Source organism: Globicephala melas, chromosome 18 (genome assembly GCF_963455315.2).
Source record: "Globicephala melas chromosome 18, mGloMel1.2, whole genome shotgun sequence".
NCBI classification, from domain to species: Eukaryota; Metazoa; Chordata; class Mammalia; order Artiodactyla; family Delphinidae; genus Globicephala; species Globicephala melas.
Genome location: NC_083331.1, coordinates 28,710,872 through 28,733,406, shown reverse-complemented (window position 1 = coordinate 28,733,406; position 22,535 = coordinate 28,710,872).

Sequence of the window (22,535 nt, the reverse complement as noted above, 5' to 3'; positions counted from 1 at the left end):
GATTTAGTTTATAACAAGCCTAGTGTATTTCTAAAAGCCTGTCTCATCTATGTTCTGTTTAGTCAAACAGGAATTACAAGTGAATGAGACAGGAATCACCACCTTTCCTTGGTCTTCTAAAACTCAAGATAATAATGTTTACGATGAACCCAAGAGTATGTTTCCACTTTTAGTTTACTATTTTGGAAGAAGAGTACAGTTCTAGCGGGTTTCATTAGGCTCTTCCTAACATAAATAGTGTTATTTGTGTGTAAATATTTCAAACATAAAGTCAGGAACCAGGGATTTAACAGCCCAAAATGGCAATTATGTGCTAAGTGAAAATTCCAATTATCACCTAATATCTATAAGTTCTGTCTCACCAGTGGAAAAGAGTGTTGTCCTGAACCACAGAAATTAACATTAGCTGAGACCCAGTGTCCAATCCAATCAATTTCCCAAATGTTGGCTATTTACTTTCAGTGGTGAATAATGATCCTGGTAAATGTTTGCTGGTGAATTTCAGTAGTGATAGTAGAAATATTTATAGTTCATATTTGTATGTCATTTCTCAAGATTACCTGCCATTATCTTAATTCTAGACACCGTAAGTCCATGAAGTAACAGGTATAGAAACCAAAAGTAGGTATGGAAAAAATTGTCAGTGCTCTATTTGCCAAACTTAGTACAATGTTTGGTTATTAATAGTAACAAAGAATCTATTTGACAAAATATTAACCTTAGTCTTATAGACTCCATGAAAAATTAGTCATCTTCAAAGATTCCTGTTTATCAAATCTGTTTGATTATTTCTCTAGTCCTATTCCTGTAATTTCTACTTTGAATCTGAGATATACGTCAAATGTAACATTATCCCCCATCAGTAAGCACACCCCCAGGAGAATTGCCACTCCTGGTCTTTTTACAGATGCATTTCCTCTTCTCAATAAAGGTGTTCCCAATGCTTTGGTGAGGGGAATATTGTCTGGGCCTTCCTATTTTAGGGAATATTTTAGGATATCATACATAACAATACAACCCTAAGTCTTTCATTTCCTTCCTCTACGTATTCAAAAGAATTTCTAGATTGTTCACTATTGTTAATGTGAATGACCTTGGAATCAATATTTCAGTAGCCATCCAAGTAAATGATCATATCTATGCAATCCAGCACAATAAACCCAGAATCTCTTTCAGTACACCCATATCTATAGTTCAGCTTCACTTAAGAATATGTTCTTCCTTCTTTTTCTTTATCCAGTACACTTAAAATACATTATCTCATATAGATTCCTGTTTAAAAAATATGTAACAAAATCTTATAATCTTCTTTTGGGTATAAGTTTTTTTTTCTCATGTGTTTTAATATGTAATTTTATGCATCTGCTGGAATTTGACTTTAGTTAGTGGTCTGAAGACAATAAGACAGCTCTTGAGTATGGAATATGGGAAGGATTAAATTCTCTTTGTAAGAAACTGCTTTGTTCAAATAATTTTAAGATTTTTGAATAGGATAGGGATAATCATATCAGACAGGGGTAATGTCTCATTTGGAAATTTGGAGTTTGGTTATTTGGTGTATTTTAAAGTGTCCAAATCTCTCAACATGTCCTTATACCTACATTCAGTGTTTTATTCTTTCCCTACCAAAACTCTGTCACATTTGATGCATTGTCAGGTTTTTAATTCAATCTACATAAATTAAAAACCCTTAGGATCAAGATTTTAGTTTGATTTTCATCTATCTCAGCTTAGAAGCAAAAAGAAATGAGAGACACTGAAAATTTTTGGTTGTCTGTATGAGTTTCGAACTGCGAATTTAGAACTGTGAGCTTGTTACACATTGTCTTTAAGCTGTCCAGCAAAATTAAAAGCAACCAGCCCACCCTAGAGCTTTGAATTCCTCATGCCCTTCACTCTGTTCTTTTTGAGAGGTGACTCAATCTCTCAAAGCCTTGTCATTAATAGACACTTCATTCTAGGTTACCACAGGTAATTTAATTAGCTGTTTGTCACTGAGTGTCATGGGCTTCCAGAATCCCATGTCTTAATCCAACCTGAATGTGCTCTGCCTTCAGCCACAAAAAGACAAGAACAAATATCAGCTCTCTATAATGTCCCTAAAGTTTTCTTTCCCACCATTAACCCAGTTATTAACCTATGTATCAATGATCTTAGTTGTAAATAACCAAAGCTTATGCAAGTATGATTAAACAAATGTTTATCAAACAATAAGTAACCCAAAATATTGTCGAGCATTGAGGAGGGACAGCCTACACTAAGATTCCAAAAACAGTGCCTCCAAAAGTGAAAAGTCCCAGGATTTCCATTATACTGTAATTTCTGACAACTCTGTGTCAGGAAATTGACCCAGGGATCACCTCAGTTGTCACTGTTGAGAGAGAGAGAGAATATGCATGAATATCATTCCTATAGAAAGGGTTCAAATTTTGAAGAACAAAAATTATTGAAAAATGCTCATTATACTAGCAATCCTTGTTCAAATTTAAGCCTAAAAGCTTTAAAAAGTTGCTTATGAGTACTGTATATATTTGTTAGCCTTTTGGAATTTTCTATTTAGATTGATATGGTGGGGAACACACTTCTATACCAGAGGTTAGCTGTTTCTATTGTCTGCAAGGGGAGTGAATGAAGAAGCGTTGGCAGGAATTACCTACTCTTTCATAGAGATATCTTAATCTAATCCTTGATTTCTGCTCTGCTCAATATTGCTCTCATTCTTTATTTGGTATTTCTAAGTCCTAAATCTGTCTGGATCTGCAAGTGTCAAGGGATCTCTTCCTGAGTGAATCTCCCTCTATTCATAATTTTGGTAGCATTCATTCTTTCTATAACTATAGTGGGACTTTGAGGGTCTTGTGTGTTAACTCTGTAATCTTGACTCTAAAGGAAAAAAAAATGGAGTTAAGAACCTAAAATTCAGCTGTGAAATTTAAAACGGCTTTACAAGTCAGAAAGACACAATGAAGAAAATCAAATCATTGATGGTCAATATGTTATTAAGTTACTCTGTATTCCCAGGTTTCATGTCTTATATCATCATCTTATTTTACTTTTAACTTTTAAAACTGTCACAAGTGTTAAACAATATAAATATTTCCATGTCTAAGATTAATTTTGTTCTTTTTGAGAAAATATGTTGTTATCATTTTATGTTGCTCCTCCTACACTAAATTTGACCTCATTTGACCCAGGAATCAAATGGGACTGCCTGATGTTTGAGGTGAAAGAGAGGAAATTAACCTGTGGCAATAAACATCAGGTCACCATTTTTAAGATTATCATTTATCAGGTTATCATTTTTAAGATTATCGGTAATGTTTATAAGATTAAAAATCTTGTAAATTTCCCATAAAATTGTATCATGAGTTTGTTCAAATAATAATTTAAAAACTCTTTACATTTCAAAGATTGATTTTCTTATTCATGACTCAAGTCATCTGTCTCTTCTTCATCCATTTTCTAAACTTATCCAATAAAAAGTATTTTTCCTTAATTTGCTATGTTAAAATGCACAGCAGTTTCAGGGGTCTTTCTAAAAATTACCCTTTAAAAATAATCATTTTTATGGCTATCATAAAAAATCCACAAACAATAATGTTGGAGAGGGTGTGGAGAGAAGGGAACCCTCCTATTCTGTTGATGGGAATGTAAACTGGTACAGCCACTATGGAAAACAGTATGGAAGTTCCTTAAAAAACTAAAAATAGAGCTACCATATGACCCTGCAATCCCACTCCTGGGCATATATCTGGAGAAAACATGGTCCAAAAGGTTACATGGACCCCAATGTTCATTGTAGCACTGTTTACAATAGCCAAGATATGGAAGCAACCTAGATGTCCATCGACACAGGAATGGATAAAGAAGATGTAGTATATAAATACAATGGAATATTACAGCCATTAAAAAGAAGGAAATAATGCCATTTGCAGCAACATGGATGGACCTAGAGATTGTCATACTGAGTGAAGTAAGAGAGAGAGAAATATCATATGATATATGAGGAATCTAAAAAGAAATGATACAAATGAACTTATTTACAAAACAGAAACAGACTCACAGACTTAGAGAAGAAACTTATAGTTACCAGGGGGGAAGAATGGGGGGAAGGGATAGTCAGGGAGTTTGGGATTGATATGTACACACTGCTGTATTTAACATGGATAACCAACAAGGACATACTGTATAGCACAGAGAACTCTGCTCAACGTTATGTGGCAGTCTGGATGGGAGGGGTGTTTGGGGGTGGATGGACACCCATATATGAACGGCTGAGTCCCCTTGCTGTGCACCTGAAACTGTCACAACATTGTTAATCAGCTATACTCCAATATAAAATAAAAAGTTAAAAATAATTTTTATATATCTATATTTAGGAGCCACCTTCATCTATGGAGACATTGATAGATTTAATTATATCAGTTTATCTATCAAACGATCATCTATTGAGCTACATATGCACACAAAATTGTATTTGCATATTTATATTATATTCACTATTTTTTTTTCACAGTTATGCCTTTCCATGCTGTCTGGGTATCTCTGTAATAAAAGACTTTTTAATGTTAAAAATATACCATCATAGTATGTATCATAGTACATCAGGCTTTCTTCTAAATCATTATCTATCACTAAAATAAAATATTTTCTGATTAAGAAGCATTCTAACAAGAGATTTGCTAATTAGTAAAATTTTGTCTCTCTATGTATACTTTTCAACTTTAGGAAATGTTGAACTCATCATTGAACTCTAACAGATAAAATGTGTTACTGAGAACTTTGTCTTCTGAACAAATGAATTTCTAATATAAGTAAATTACTTGTATTATTCAAATTAGTTATGATTTTTCTCCAAAGCCTGGACTAGCTACGAGGTACACGTGTGTCTTACTTTACCTTCAAAAATGATTCCTAGTAGACATCCCTGGTGGTTCAGTGGTTCAGAATCTGCCTTCCAATGCAGGGGATGTGGGTTTGATCCCTGGTTAGGGAAATAAGATCCCCCATGGCACGGGGAAACTAAACCTGTGCACCACAACTACTGAGCTCACACACTCTAGAACATGCGTGCCACAACTAGAGAGCCCATGCATTGCAACTGCTGAGCCCACGCACTCTGGAGCCCAAGCACCACAACTAGAAAGCCTGTGTGCCTCAACTACTGAGCACACATGCTCTGGAGCCCACACACTACAACTAGAGAGAAGCCCACATGCCACAATGAAGAGCCTGCACACTGCAATGAAAGATTCCACATGCCTCAACAAAGATTCCGCGTGCTGCAACTGAGACCCAACACAGCCAAATAAATTTAAAAAACATAAATTTTTAAAGTGATTTCTAGTAGTATACTCAATTCTTCTAGGCAAAACTAATTTTTCTACCAGAATATAGATTTACTTGATTGTATTCATTTTGCTCAGGGCTTGATGTAGATGAGTTCATAGAGGGCCTTGGTAGAATTATTCCACCAATCTCACTTCTTTAAGCCCTTTCAATCCCTGAAGATTTCTAGTTGTGTATCACCATTGGCACACATCTCTAGAACATTTAATGAAACAGATCCCTCATTTCTCCTTGAAGTACTGTCACCTTCCTTTTTCAAGAGATCACTTTCTTTTTTCTACCCTCTTGCCATGATGGTCATTCATATTCTCTTACCTTGCTGGCTCAATTTTTTCTTACAGAATCTCTTAAATATTAATGTGCCTCAATATTCTGTGTTCAATACCTTTCTCTTTCTATTTTTCATCTGGATGAGTGTTTGTATCCACTAGACTAGCTTATATTGCAACTTTTGAGCTGATAATTTGAAGTACTTATTGTAACTTCAGGCTTTGTTCTGTTTTTGAACCAGCTATTCAATGACTTACTAAATATCTCCACTGTGATATCCAAGAAGCACCTCAACTCAACATGCTCAAAACTGAGCTCTGAAAACCCTTGCCACTGTCTGATTCTGTAATAGCTGAGTTTCTTGAGGCACAGGTTTCTAAGTTGTTAGACAACACTGTTGAAATTATTCAGACCCTCTCTCTCTGATTCTTTCATTCTAATGTGATGAGAAGAAGATATTGGCTAAAGATAAACTTTTATTTTGTGACTACACAAAGATTATTGATGTTTGGCAATGTTAAATTATTTCCAATAATATTAAGAACTATAAAACTTTATAAGCACTATCCTGAAAAAAATATGTATATACATACAAACCTAACGAAGGGAAGGGCTCTTTACCAGATGTCTAAACTCAATAGTAATACATGGGAATCAAAGCAAAATAAAAGTGTGCCCAGTTTCACACCTTATAGTTCAGTCTTTCAGATAGGTGGAAAATATACTCAAAATAAACTTTAAAAGAGTATGTAGAGCATAAATGCTACCAATATTTACCATGGTGGGATGTGTGCATGCATGTGTTAACGTGTTCTTCATAATTAATTAATAGCAAGCAAAATGTTGATTTTGTTTATACTCCTTAAGAGGAACCTTATTTGTCTTTTCTATTTTGTATGGGAAATTGGCTCTTCATTTCTCTCTATAGTGTTTCCTTTTCTGCTTTTGCTCCTCAAAAAATTGATTCATAAGATTGTTTGGCAGTTCTTGAAGTTGACTCAAAGTTCATTGCTATCTAATTACATGAGGAAATTTCTGACTACCTTTGAAAAGAGGATATATCATAATGGAGCATGGTCAAGAATAATGACTAAAGAAATTGTTTATAGATGTGGAAATTTAAAATTTATATTTAACTGTTGTGTATAATATGGGTGACTTGAAATCTGGGATATTTTTTCCAGCTTGTTCCAAACAATTGGGGTGACACTTTAGACTACAGTGATGCTCAGTTGTATTTCCTGTTGTGTAAACTCTACTAGCATAAAAATCTGAGCATATTCTTATAAAACACTGACAAATACCTGTAGTGACAGGTAATATGCATGATATATTTAAGGCTTCTAGTAAATAGTAATAAGGAACTAAGGTCTAGTAAGGTCTAAATAGGTGGACTTATAGTAGATGATGAGTTAATATTGATCTTTAAATAAAAAGTAGCTTAATATGAAATAGTCAGTTTCATTGCAAATACATATAAATGATTGCTGAGGTTTTTAACGGGGTTAAGGAAAACTTAAACAGCTCAGGTGTCATGAACAGTGTTCTCTAATAGCATATAATTTCTAATAATGGAGTATTTTTATGTATAAATAACTTTCAGGTGTGAAATGTAAATGACCATAACTGAATCATCAAGGAGGAGAGTAATGTATGTTTTGTATATCTAATAAACAGCAATACACTTTTCATAGAGATTTGACAGCTTAAGCTATAACATACCCCAATTAAGACTCTTTCTTACTTCAGGTGCTGGAGGATCCATCCCTATTTTGAGAGAAAGGGTTTATAGTCTCTTACTTCTGGGGAATAAGCTTAAATTGAAAATGAAATGCTTTCTGCAATGATCTGTCACAAGGGCAAAGTACTTCAAAATTTCACCACTTGAATACCAATAGAACATTAAAATTAGGTTCTGGAGACATGTCAATACCAAATTTGTCAAAGAAAGTCTAAAACAATGTGTGTTTTTAATGTAATTTCCCTTTATCTCTATAATTTTTTTGCTTTTGAAAGCAATTTGGGAAGACTTCCCTGCCTGTTATTATAACAGTTACTACCAAATTCTAAGACTGAACACACATGAAAATAAAGTGGTTACTTTTTTTTTGTTACTTGGAAGATATAAGGAACTATTTTATTATTATTTAGATACCTTATTGAAAATGTTCTATGGGTGAGCAGAGGGGATCCATTTATATTTTAGTTTGGAACTGTGTTGATATGCTTTTATAGCTTTTTCACCTGGGCTATCATTCCATTTGGTGAAAGATAAATAAAATTACAACAAACAAAATATGTCCTAGTTTATTTGCTGACTAGCCACAAAAGTTTGGCTAAAATATGAATTCTCTTTCATTTAAGAAAGGACTACTTAACATAGCAAGCAATTTTAGCAGTTAAGAAATAATTTGTTTATTAATTAATAACTTTTTCTCTTCTTTTGAAATGATTAGTTGGCTTCTTATTATAATACAAAATAAACATTTGATATAAACTTTATAAGTGAATTTTGGCATTAATCTGTGTTAGAACCTAAAATATAAACTCTAACTAGTTTTATTATAGCATAGATTCTCAATCTATTCATTTTTCCTAATAAATTGTTCAAAACAAATTCAAATAGATTAGAACTCTATTGTGCTATTTAAACTATTTTGTATATATTAATTTCATTTGCATAACAAGGATAAGTGGACATTTGACTTGAAGATCAAATGTATGCTTTGTGTTCAAGTTGGGTGTCTGCAATAGAGTTTATCCCAACATGAATTCTTTCTTTTCTACAAAAAAGAAATGTTTTAGATTTAATAGATATTTACTGGGTATTAGGATAAAATTATTACTTAAATTGCTTGATCTGCCAGGTGTTAATGACAAATACTAAACATATTTATGTGCCTTCTAATTTACCTTTATTCTCTCATCTTCATCAGCTGTAGACATAATTAAGGGAAAGCCTTTACAATATGATTTTCCACATAATTACAGAGTAAGTTTTAACAAGTTTTTTCTTACGATGTATTTACAATTGACCATTGAACAACATGGATTTGAACTGCACAGGCCCACTTATGCATGGATTTTTTTTTCACTAAATATGTATTACAGTACTACATGCTCCACGATTGGTTGGATCCACCATCATGGAACCACGGTTACAGAGGACCAACTATGGGACTTGAATATCCATGGATTTTGGTATCCAAAGCAGGTCTTGGAACTAATCCTCCCACAGATACAGAGGGAATATTGTAAAGTTATACTTGGATTTTTTATTGTGTGATTGTTGGCATCCCAGCCCTGTATTGTTCAAAGGTCAACTCGTGTTGTGTTCTTTTTAAATTGCTTATATTCTACTGATGCCAGCCTATCATACATCTGTTTAATATATTTTATCTTCAGTAGCAAAGGAGAATCATTTCTTATGGAAAATGAGAAACTGTCTGAATATATAACTTCTTTTTCCTCTTAATTCATATCACATTACAGAATTTTAATAAAGTCTGGCTGCTTTATTAGTCATTATTAATGTTTTCATATAAGCAAGCTAAATACAGGTACCCTCTGCTTTTTGAAAGTTCCCTTTATGCAACTTCACTTCTGTAAAAAAAAAAAAAATTAAATTAATATGTGTTTTCACAACCTGAAAGAAATCCAAAAAGGATATTTGCTTTTATGAAAAAAGGCAAAAATTGAAAATAGTGTTCAGCATTTTTTTTGCAGAGAGCCATTAAAAAGGTAGCAGAGGAGCAGAGAGAGTGGCACTGCCAAGCTCATTCCTTGGGAACTACATTAAATATTTCAGCAACAAGTTTCCATGGCTTTGAACTGTGTCTGGGAGCATCTGTCCTTTGTCTTGATTTGTTTTGTGCATCCACTAGCAAGATGTGTCCTTTATGCAATTTTGGCTTATGAAAGGTTTCATAAGAAAGCACTACTTTCAGATAGCAGGGGAAACCTGTACTAACTCTAAGCTACTTTACACAACATATCACTTATACCAGCAACCAAGCCACAGCTCTGTTTTAATATGAGTTGCTTTTATGCACATACATACACCATGATGAAATAAAGAGGAATTTTACTCATGATAGAATAAAGAAAAGAAGGGAAGAAACATTCTTTGATTCACTTAATAGGTGTTTGTCAAGTACCTAAGGTAGAAAGATATTATGCTAAGTGCTATGAGTAATCAGGATAAAAGGAATGTACAGACTAACTTGGAATATGACAAGCTGGACTATTTGAACAAACTATTTCACTGAAAAGCAACAGATAAAATATTGTAGAATACATTTCTAAAATATTCTTCATATGATTAAGAAAATGAGAGAATTTCCAACAAAATATTAAGAAAAAAATCCATAGAGGAAACAGAGGTCAAATGATGTTTGTTGTCCAGACAGCATTAAATCTCCCCAAAGCTGAGAATTTTGACAACTTTGCAGGATGAAGAGATAGATCAATCAAAATGTGGAACCCATTAAAAGCAGAAGAGTTTAGAGTACATCGTCTGCATATTTAGCTGGATCTCCAAGGGGTTATACTTACAGGTTAAAGGTCAGAAATAAATCTGACTCTCATCCATATCCAGTGATTGTGAGAGAGGTGACATAGTCCTAGGCAAACAAAGGAAGAAAAGTTGTAAATATGAGCTAGATCCCTCAAATATTTTAAAGGATAAATTCATAATAACAGGGTCTTCCAGTAAACTGGAAAAATGAAAAATCCTTTAACTCTGATAAGCCTAATAATCTCCTAACTTAGCTAGCCTAATAACGAGTTGGCTGAGCAGAAAATGTCAACATTGAAGTGATACAGGCATCATTCCACAAGAGACTGACATCCTTAGAACTGACAGGTTATTATACTGACCAGAATTTATAGAGTGCATAAAAATCCTTTCCTGAATACATTATAAATAGAAAACTGAAAAAGGGTTGGGTACTTATCCTGGAACACTATCTGTACTATTTCAATTTCAATAAAAATTCAAGTATCTGTTTTTTGGGGGTAGAAATTAGCACACTGATTCTAAAATGTATAGTAAAATAAAGAAGACCATGAATAGCCAAGAAACTCTTGACAAATAATTTTAAGGTGAAAGGACTAACTCTCCTAGAATTTTGGAGAATATTCTGAAAGATATCTTAGGAATTATCTTTCTAATACAAAAATCAAGTATTTGTGGAACTCATGAAAGATAGACAGACCAATAGATCTAGGTTCAGATCTAAAATACATTTGCGCTTAATGTAGGGCAAAAACTGAGTGGAACAGAGCAGAACAGAGTAGTGGGATAGAGAAAGAATAAAATTTTAAGCAGATATTGCTAGGTTAATACATTAATTATGTAAAAAAATTAAAGTGACAGTTTACTCATAAGATAAAATAAAATAAAATCTGATGGCTTAGAAACTAAATTTGGACAAACTACAAAGCTTATCAAAACTACAATATGAGAATATTTTCATGGCCTTGAGGTAAAAATATATTGGTTAAGAAACACAAAAAAATTTCTAACCATAGAGAAGAAAATTGATAGCTTGTAATATGTTAATATAAGAAATTGCAGTTCATCAAGAAATACTGTTAATAGAAAGAAAAGATGAGCATATGGAGATCACTGCGAACTGTTTGACTAGGATGCATAAAGTGATCTCTTATTGACCACTGTTAGAAAACCTGAAAATGATATTAAAAAATAATGCAAATGAAACATATTGAGTGAAAACTTTACAGATTTGTCAAAATAACAAAGAAAAACACGGATATAACCTAGAGGAAAAAGAAAATCTAGGGGAGTGAGTGGAACACACAGAGCTGCTTTTCCTCCAGAAATATTTGCACTATGAAAAAGACATTTGAGACAATAATGAAATAAGAGAGCTTTCAGGAGACTCAGAGTTAGAGAAGGTAAAATTATGGTCCAGGGTCCATCATCCTGGACAAATCCAAGACTGGGGACCAAGATTGGGATTGGGACATCAAATGGCTATACTGTAAATGTAAGATAAAATTTTAATGTGTGCATTCAATGAGTTTTAGCAATTTTGGAGTTGGGCAACTATCATGATAATCCAGAACAATCATTCACAATATACATTCTCAAATATATTGAGATGATAATATGGTTATAAGAGAACTGTTGGCAAACATTCTCAACAAAGGCAAAGGTATAGGTAATGCGTTTTTCACCCTCTAGCTGTCCTCAAGATGTTCTCATTAATCTTTGTCTTTTACTGCTTTGATTTTGTTTTTTCTAGTTGTGTCGTTGCTGTTATAGTTGTTACTATTATTATTATTATTAATGTTATCTTGTGTTCGCTGAGCTTTTTGGACCTAATATTTAACGTCTTTTATTATTTTTGGAAAACTCTCACCCATTATTTTCTAAAATACTCTTCTACTACATTCTCTTTTCTTCTTCTGGAATTCCAGTTACACATGTGCTGTTTCATTGGAAATCATCCCACACCACTTGGAAGTTATATCCTGTTTTGGGTTTTTTGCTGTTGTTGATTCCTCACTTCTTTTTATTTTTTTTTCAGTTATTTTAATTTCTATTGACTATCTTCAAGTTTACTGATTATTTCCTCAGTTATGTCTAGCAAAGGCATTCTTCATCTTTGTTACCAAATTTTTAACTTTTCATAGGACTTAAAATTTATATATACAAAAGACTGTGGAATTCACATTTAGATATAAGATGCTTTTTTCATTTAACAAAATAGGAAAACAATTCTTGTTTCAGGAAACAGAATTGTTCTTAAAAATATATAGCTTATGAATAATTTCTGGAAGGATGAAACTAGGCTGAAAGTTTCTGAAATGAAGAGCAAAATCTTCCCAAGTATAAGAACACTAAAGAAAGAAATACCTTGCTGAGATGTGGGGGAAGAAGTCACTGATCTCCTTGTTAGGACATTTAACAGAAGCTGAAGGTGAATAAGGTCATAGGCTGAAGGGTAAGGCAACGTTGAAAAGTTGCACAGGGACCACGTCTGCCCAACTAATCCTGTGGAATAATCAGTGTTAGGGGGATTGTGGGCATCTGCAACTTCCCTGCTTTTACTTCCCTCTTCCGCCCCACAAAATCTATATCTGCAAGTGTGCTGTGCTAGTGGTATGCATTTGTGACCCCATTGTATGACAAATCTCACAAATATAATACTGAAGAAAAGAGCCAAGTACAAAAAACTATGTCTTCTTTTATATAAAATCAGATAAAACATCTATGTTTTTATAAGTCACGGTGGTGTTAATGCTAAAGGTTAATGATTAGAAAGGATCAGAGGTGACAGAGTTCTTCTGTTGCTAATAATGTCCTATTTTATGAGGATTCTGTTTACCTGCATTGATTCAGTTCACTGAGTTTCAAACTAATGACACTTATGTGCATTTTCTGAAAGTGTACTTCAGTATTTTTTTTAAAAACACACAAATGTATCATCATCAGGAACATTCAGTTCATTGATTTATTCATTTCATATATATATATATAGCATTTTTATATTTCACACTAAGTGACAAAGTTAGATGACTTCAGATGAAACCAATTAATTTTGGACAAGTTTATAGAAATAATATGCCTAATAACTAAGTATAGCTATTTTAAATATATTATGTTTTCTGTAATAAATTTTTGAAGACAAATGTGTTATTTTGGCTTAAGGTTGAGCATTTTTTAGACTAGCAAAGTTATGTTAATGCCTAGTAGAGCTTCAGTGAGGAGGCTAGCTATTAGAATGGTAGATCAAGTTGACATTAGGAATTTGAAAGTGCTCTGAGCATTTATAAACTTAAGTCTTATTGAATATCCTAATATTTATTATGTGGGAAAATGGTAGATTTAATCAGTCAATATATAGAAGAATTGAGGCTCTTTGAAACACAGATTTCCTGTAGAGACTGGCATAGCTCCGTACCATTTGCAGATCTATTTTGTAGTGTTTAATATGCATATTGAAGTTAAAGCACCAGTTTTGTCATCACATAAAAGTTTATGTTCTGTCAATCATTTGTTGGGCCACCCTATATTAGTTTTTTCTCACCTTTTTTTCATTAGGTTACATCATTGGTGAAGTAGTTATAGGAGTTAAATAAACTATTATTTATATAAAAACCTGAGTTATTTCAAGGGCTTCAAAATGGTAATTGTTTATCAAGCAGATCAGAAAACTTTAGAGTATTGGACATCACATGCTGTAACGGTTACATCTATAAAATTGAAATATTTGTTATTAAATAATCCTTATGATAATTGAGGAACTGTTGAGATGCTTTTTGTATCCATAACTGGAAATGATTCCAGTAATTATGACCAGAATATATATGTGGAATAGAACTATGCATTAACAATTATAAGCAGCCATTTAAAAAGAAAATGAGACTAGTTATTCTATATAAATACACTATTCTTAACTTTTTGAAAAGAATAAAAATGTTTAGTTATAATTTATTCATTTAAAAATTATTCAGTTTGGAAAGTAAATATACACATTGGTTTTCATCTATTTTTAAAATATTGACAAATGGATTGGATTAATTGGTTTTAGTACAATATTCTTTGCTAAGCATACTCCATTCACCTTGAACAAATTTAGAATACTCTTTTTTAAAACAAAATTTGAGAAATTATTACTAATGGTTAAAAGAATAAAGCAGTGGAAATAACATATTAACCTTAAAAAAACTAAGTATTTTACTGAAATTAAATGTACAAATGAGCTAATTAATGAAGATTTTATTCTATTTCAGGTTGTTATATAAAATCTGAAGTTATCTAATAAAATGGATAAGGGTTATTAACTTGTTTTCAAAGTTTCAGTAAAGTGTGGTTATAGATAAAAAGGAAATAAACAGGATTTAAGAAATCAGGGAACTATATTTAACTATTTACAAAAACAACTGCTTCTTAATTATCCTCTTTCATCTATAAAATGATTTACAAACTTTAGAACAGATTATAAGTAACATCTTTATTATTCCTTGTTAATATTAAATTTAGAAAGCATAAATTCAATGTACTGTGTTTCATTTATTTTTATAATACAAGTATAGCAGCAAGATTATATATTTGATTAGTAGAAATTAATCATTAAAACAATACAAGATGAAAGTTCTAATATGACTGAAAATTCAGTTATTAAGGCATATAAACAGTTCAGATTATCTTATTTACTCTGCAATGACACAATCATATTATTCAAATATATTCATGAACTGGTTGCTTAATTACCAAGAAGCTTCACTTAGTGACTCTAGCCCTAATTTATTGATTGGAATCTCATAATGGTTTTACTATCAGAAGTTGCTAAAATTATGTTTTAAAATATACAAATAATCACTAAATATATTTGTTTATATTATGGACTTTATCCCCTTAAGATAAACCTGTTTGTTTTGTTTTTTGGGTTTTTTTGGTCTGTCAAATTTCAACAACAGAATTAATTTAAAGCATGGATCATCATAAATTGAAAATAAAACTTCTGGAGGCCTAGAGGAGGGACAACCATTGAAGGGGGTTCTTGATTTTTAAAATTTGTCATTCCTCTTGAGTCTTAAATGTTTTGACCTTCATGGCATGATAAAAATCCCATCTGTTTATCCAAATCTTTACTTGAAAGTGATGATTTAAAATATTTTTTCTTGCAGTTATTTATATTGGTTAGGAGATTTTATCATGTAATTTGATATTATGAGGGGGATTGCTATCAGAATGAAAGGGGTTTTTTAATTGTATGAAGATTTTAATGTTTAAAATAGGTAGATGTTAGTAATTAAAGGAAGTATATTAAATTATTGAACATTGAATGTTATTTTATGTATACTTGTAACACTTGTGTTCCATTAAAATAAACACTTGAAGTATGATTTGCTTGGATATAAACTTGTGGAAAATTAGGGAAATCCTAAGAGGCTTCATATTTATTTAATAAAAGTGAAATTACTTATATGTGTCTCATTTGTAGCTTTTTGACTTATAATAAAGACATTAAAGATATATAATAAAATGTTATTTTTTAAAAAGCATAATTATCTATACTTTAAAAACTGGAACCAGCCTTTAATAAGGATAGATATATGCAAAAGTGTTTTTAAAATTTGCGAGAAAATCACTTGTACCCTTTTTATTCAAACATTGGATTAATTTTTAATTTTATAAATTATCTTAGATAATGCCAGTTTCAATGATATGAATTTAGAGTTGAGGGAATTATAATACAAAAAAATAAAACTAACTAGTGGTTCACTTGTGTTTGGAATGAAACTTTTGACTGAAGATATCTGAAATTTAATCTGAATAGATTAAATTGAAACAAACTCAAGTTGATAACAAGATAATGGACAAAAGTGAAAGCAAAATTCAGCTAAGAAAATGAATTATTATTCATCTATGCATTTAGGCTATAAATTATTGAGTAATATGAAGTACAAGTATGAATATGCCATATTCCAGAAAGTCAAGGACTTAAAATTATAGTAAAGGAGTTTAAATATTGCAGAAATAATTCTGATATAAAATATCACTCAATTGAAGACATATTTATTAAGTCCTAATTTTGTGCCTGGAAATATGCTAGGCATGGTTTCTGTCTTAAGGAACTGAAGCAATGTGTGTTTTCAAAAGAGAATATGTGTTTAAAATAGTGAATATTCATTCTTGTGATACTGAAAAGTTTCCACAGAAGAGTTAGAATTTGAGCCAGAACTAAAAAAGATGTGAAATATGTATGAAGGAGGTAATAAATGGAATTCAAACCAGTCTTTAAGAATACTCCAAGCAAGTTTAAGGGATATGGAAAGAAGTCTAAGTGACATTTGAGAGATAAGTAGCAGTCTAGTTCAGTAGAAGACAGAGTATGCATCAAGGATATGAGTTGAAGAGAAGCAAAGGTTAGGCAGTGATGAGGAGAGAAAGATAAACCTATAAACCTATATCTGGGGAGAGAAAGATAAACCTATAAATCAATGGAATATAGAGTCCTAAAATATGAAATGGAATAAAATGGAGAATGAAATATGAATGGAATGAAATACAGAGTCTTGAAATATGAAATATGCCACACATGTGGCAATAGATTTTCAGCAAGAGTACTATGGTATTTCATTGGAGGAAGGATGGTCTTTTCAACAAATAGTGCTGGAAAAATGAGTATTTTTATACAAAAATAAGCAGAAGAAGAACAAATCTCTAATCATGTGTACATCACACACAAAATTTAACTCACAATAATGATAGACCTAAAGGTAAGAACTAAGTTATACAATTTGTAGAAAAAGAGAGAGGAAAAAATATCTTGTGACCTTAGATTAAGTAAGCTATCATAGGTAAAACACACAAAGGCAAAACCATTAAAAAAAGAGATTATTGGACTTTATAAAAATTAAGAATGTGTGCTCTGTGAAATACATTGTTAAGGGAAGGAACAGACAAGGCAAAGATTAAAAGAAAATGGTTGCAAATCATATATCCAATTAAAAAGTTGTTTCCAGAATAAAAGACTCTCAAAACCTGAGAAGAAAAAGTGAATTTAAAAATAGGCAAAAAATTTTAATAGACACTGCATCAAAGAAGATAAAGATGAGCCAAGTAAACAACTAAAAATATGCTCGGTATCATTTGTATTCAGGAAAATACAGATTAAAATCACAATAAAATATCACTTCACACTTATTAGAATGTCTAAAATAAGAAGGCTAACCATATCAAGTATCAACCAAGATGTACACCAACTAGAATATTCATACACTGCTTCTGGGAATATAAAATTGGAAAATAGTTGATCAATTTTATAACTTGTTAAGTGTACACTAAATTTTTCCATAACTATATATTTACACTAGAGAAATTAAACTACATGATCATAGAAATTCACATGTAGAAATGTTCATTGGAGCTTTATCTGCATTAACAAAAACAATCCAAATGTACATCAACAGGTGAATGGACAAATAATCATTTTATATACTTATGTAAAATATTTCTTTGCAATAGAAAGGAATGACCTATTGGTATACACAATGACACGGATGAATATCACAATATTTATGGTACATAAAAGAAACCACAGAAAAAAGAACACATACTGGACCATCTCATTTCTATATATATAGAAAATGCAAACTAATTAGTAGTGACAGGAAAATGAATCAGTTTTTTTTTTTTTCCCTCTAGGGATGGGGGAATGAAAATATAGAGGCAGAGAAAAAGAATTACAAGGGGCATGAGGAAACACTTTTTAGGTGATGCTATATTCCTTAACTTGATTTTGGTGATTTCTTGGATGCATATATGTGTCAAAACTTATCAAATTATACACTTTAAGTATTTGCAGTTGATTGCAATTAAAACTCAAAAATTTGTTTTGAAAAAGATATAATTAATTAAAATATTCCTGAAATATGTTAAATGTTGAATTTACATACTCTGGCATAAAGTATCCAGGAGATATTTTCCAGAAAAGCTCATTGAATCAAACCTAGTAAATTTATGTAAAGAAAAGAAAGAATACTTTAGTTACAGTGTCAGAAAAAGAACAGATATTAGCAACAGTCTCTTGTGAGATAACCATGGAGCAGCATATATATCTTTATTTTTATGTCCAATATATTTTTATATTTTTTAATCCAACTATGATGTCATTCACATTTGGACATTGTATACACTGAATTTTTTATTTATTTTTTTTTTGGTTTTGACAACAAACATTTATTTTTCACAGTTCTAGAGGCTGGGGAGGCCAAGATCAAGGGGGCAGAACTTGTCTGGTGAGAGATGTTTCCTGGAGAGGTATTCTCTGGGGGAAGAGCAGAGAAAGCAAGCTATCAGGTATCTTTTTGTAAGGACACTAATTCCATTAATGAGAGCTCCACCCTCCTGACTTAATTACTTCCTGAAGTAAAAACACATAACTTCCAAATAACATCACATTGGGCATTGGGCTTCAACATATTAATTTTCAGGGAACACAAACATTCAGTCCATAGTAGGGTCTTATTTTTTAATGTACCAATGACAGTTTTTGAGTATTGGGCCTTACTCCATTTCCCCACAAGCTCTGTGGTTTTGTTTTTTTGTTGTTGCTTTTCATTTTAAAATAGATTTTTTTTTCACCTTTAGTGTGGTATAATTGAGAAACGTTCACAACTGTTTTCTGTAGTGGCTGCACCAATTTTTATTACCAGCTAGAAGTTCACAAGGATTTCCTTTTCTCCACATTTGAGTTAACACTCATTCTTTTGTCCTTTTGAGTACAGCCATCCTAACAGGTGTGAGGTGATACCCCACTGTGGCTTTGAATTTTTTTTTTTTAACAACTTTATTGAAGTATAATTGTTTTAAAATGGTGTGTTAGTTTCTGCTAAATAACAAAGTGAATCAGCTATCCATATACATATATCCCCATATCTCTTCCCTCTTTCATCTCCCTCCCTCCCACCCTCCTTAACCCACCCCTCTAGGTGGTCGCAAAGCACCGAGCTTATTTCCCTGTGCTATGCGGCTGCTTCCCACTAGCTATTTTATATTGTGTAGTATATATAAGTCCATGCCACTCTCTCAATTCTTCCCAGCTTACCCTTCACCTTCCCTGTGTCCTCAAGTCCATTCTCTAGTAGGTCTGAATCTTTATTCTCATCCTGCCCCTAAGTTCTTCATAATCATGTTTTTTTAGATTCCATATATATGTGTTAGCATATGGTATTTATTTTTCGCTTTCTGACTTACTTCACTCTGTATGGCAGACTTTAGGTCCATCCACCTCACAACAAATAACTCAATATTGTTTCTTTTTATGGATGAGTAATATTCCATTGTATATATGAGCTACATCTTCTTTATCTACTCATCTGTTGATGGACACTTAGGTTGCTTCCACATCCTGGCAATTGTAAATAGTGCTGCAGTGAACATTGTGGTACATGTCTCTTTTTGAATTATGGCTTTCTCAGGGTATATGCCCAGTAGTGGGATTGCAGGGTCGTATGGTAGTTCTATTTGTAGTTTTAAGGAACCTCCATACTGTTCTCCATAGTGGCTGTATCAATTTACATTCCCAACAACAGTGCAAGGGGGTTCCCTCTTCTCCACACTCTCTCTAGCAATTATTGCTTGTAGATTTTTTGATCAGGGCCATTCTGATTGGGGTGAGGTGGCACCTCATTGTAGTTTTGATTTGCATTTCTCTAATGATTAATGATGTTGAGCATCCTTTCATGTGTTTATTGGTAATCTGTATATCTTCTTTGGAGAAATGGTTATTTAGGTCTTCAGCCCATTTTTGGATTGGATTGTTTGTTTCTTTGATTGTGTTGCATAAGCTGCTTGTATATTTTGGAGATTAATTCTTGGTCAGTTGCTTCGTTTGCAAATATTTTCTCCCATTCTGTGAGTTGTCTTTTTGTCTTGTTTATGGTTTTCTTTGCTGTGCAAAAGATTTTACGTTTCATTAGGTCCCATTTGTTTATTTTTGTTTTTATTTCCATAGGTCAAGAAGGTGGATCAAAAAGGATTTTGCTGTGATTTATGTCATAGAGGGTTCTGCCTGAGTTTTCCTTGAAGAGTTTTATAGCATCTGGCCTTATATTTAGGTCTTTAATCCATTTTACATTTATTTTTGGTGTGAGGGAGTGTGCTAATTTCATTCTTTTACATGTAGCATCCAGTCTTCCCAGCAGCACTTATTAAAGAGGCTGTCTTTTCTCCATTGTATATTCTTGTCTCCTTTGTCAAAGATAAGGGGACCATATGTGCATGGATTTATCTCTGGGCTTTCTATCCTGTTCTATTTATCTATATTTCTGCTTTTGTGCCAGTATGAGAATGTCTTGATTACTGTAGCTTTGTAGAATGGTCTGATGTCAGGGAGCCTGATTCCTCCAGCTCTGTTATTATTGTCAAGATTGCTTTGGCTGTTTGGGGTCTTTTGTGTCTCCATACAAATTTTAAGGTATTTTGTTCTAGTTCTGTGAAAAATGCCAGTGGTAGATGGATAGCGATTGCATTGAATCTGTAGATTGCTTTATGTAGTATAGTCATTTTCACAATGTTGATTCTTCCAATCCAAGAGCATGGTATACCTCTCCATCTGTTTGTATTGTCTTTAATTTCTTTTATCACTGTCTTATACTTTTCTTCATACTGGTCTTTTGTCTCCTTAGGTAGGTTTATTCCTAGGTACTTTTTTTTTCTTTTTGTTGCAATTGTAAATGGGAGTGTTTCCTTAATTTATCTTTCAGATTTCTCATCATTAGTGTATATGGATGCAAGAGATTTCTCTGTATTAATTTCATATCCAGCTACTTTACCAATGCATTGATTAATTCTAGTAGTTTTCTGGTAGAGTCTTTAGAATTCTCTATGTATAGTGACGTGTTATCTGCAAACAGTGACAGCTTTGTTCTTCTTTTCCAATTTGGATTCCTTTTATTTCTTTTTCTACGCTGACTACTGTGGCTAAAATTTCCAAAACAATGTTGAATAACAGTTGGGAGAGTGGGCAACCTTGTCTAATTACTGATATTAGTGGAAATGGTTTCAGTTTTTCACCATTGAAAACAATGTTTGCTGTGGGTTTGTCATATATGGCCTTTATTATGTTGAGATAAGTTCCTTCTATGCCTATTTTCTGGAGGGTTTTTATCATAAATCGGTGTTGAATTTTGTCAAAAACTTTTTCTGCATCTATTGATGTGATGATATAGTTTTTATTTTTCAGTTTGTTAATATGGTGTATCAAATTGATTGATTTGCATATATTGAAGAATCCTTGCATTCCTGGGATAAAATCCACTTGATCGTGGTGCATGGTCCTTTTAATGTGTTGTTGGATTCTGTTGGCTAGTATTTTGTTGAGGACTTTTGCATCTATGTTCGTCAGGGATAGTGGTCTGTAGTTTTCTTTCTTTGTGACATCTTTGTCTGGTTTTGTTTTCGGGGTGATGGTGGCCTCATCAAATGAGTTTGGGAGTGTTCTTCCCTGTGCTATGTTTTGGAAGAATTTGATAAGGATAAGTGTTAGTTCTTCTCTAAATGTTTGATAGACTTCACCTGTGAAGTCATCTGTTCCTGGACTTTTGCTTGTTGGATGGCTTTTAATCACAGTTTTAATTTCAGTGCCTGTGATTTATCTGTTTATATTTTCTGTTTCTTCCTGGTTCAGTCTTGGAAAGTTGTGCTCTTCTAAGAATTTGTCCATTTCTTCCAGGTTTTCCATGTTATTCACATATTGTTACTTGTAGTAATCTCTCATGATCCTTTGTATTTCTGCAGTGTCAGTTGTTACTTCTCCTTTTTCATTTCTAATTCTGTTGATTTGAATCTTCTCCCTTTTTTTTTGTGATGAGTTTGGCTAGTGGTTTATCAGTTTTGTTTATCTTCTCAAAGACCAGATTTTAGTTTTATTGATCTTTGCCATTGTTTCCTTCATTTCTTTTTCATTTATTTTGGATCTGATCTTTATGATTCATTTCCTTCTGCCAACTTTGGGGTTTTTTCCTTCTTCTTTCTCTAATTGCTTTAAGTGTAAGGTTAGGTTGTTTATTTGAGATGTTTCTTGTATCTTAAGGTAGAATTGTATTGCTATAAACTTCCCTATTTAAACTGCTTTTGCTGCATCCCATAGGTTTTGGGTCATTGTGTTTTCATTGTCATTTGTTTATAGGTATATTTTTGATTTTCCCTTTCATTTCTTCAGTGATCTCTTGGCTATTAAGTAGTGCATTGTTAAACCTCCATGTGTTTGTATTATCACAGATATTTTTTTCCTGTAATTTATAACTAGTCTCATAGTATTGTGGTCAGAAAAGACACTTGATACAATTTCAATTTTCTTAAATTTACCAAGGCTTGGGCTTCCCTGGTGGCGCAGTGGTTGAGAGTCCACCTGCTGATGCAGGGGACACGGGTT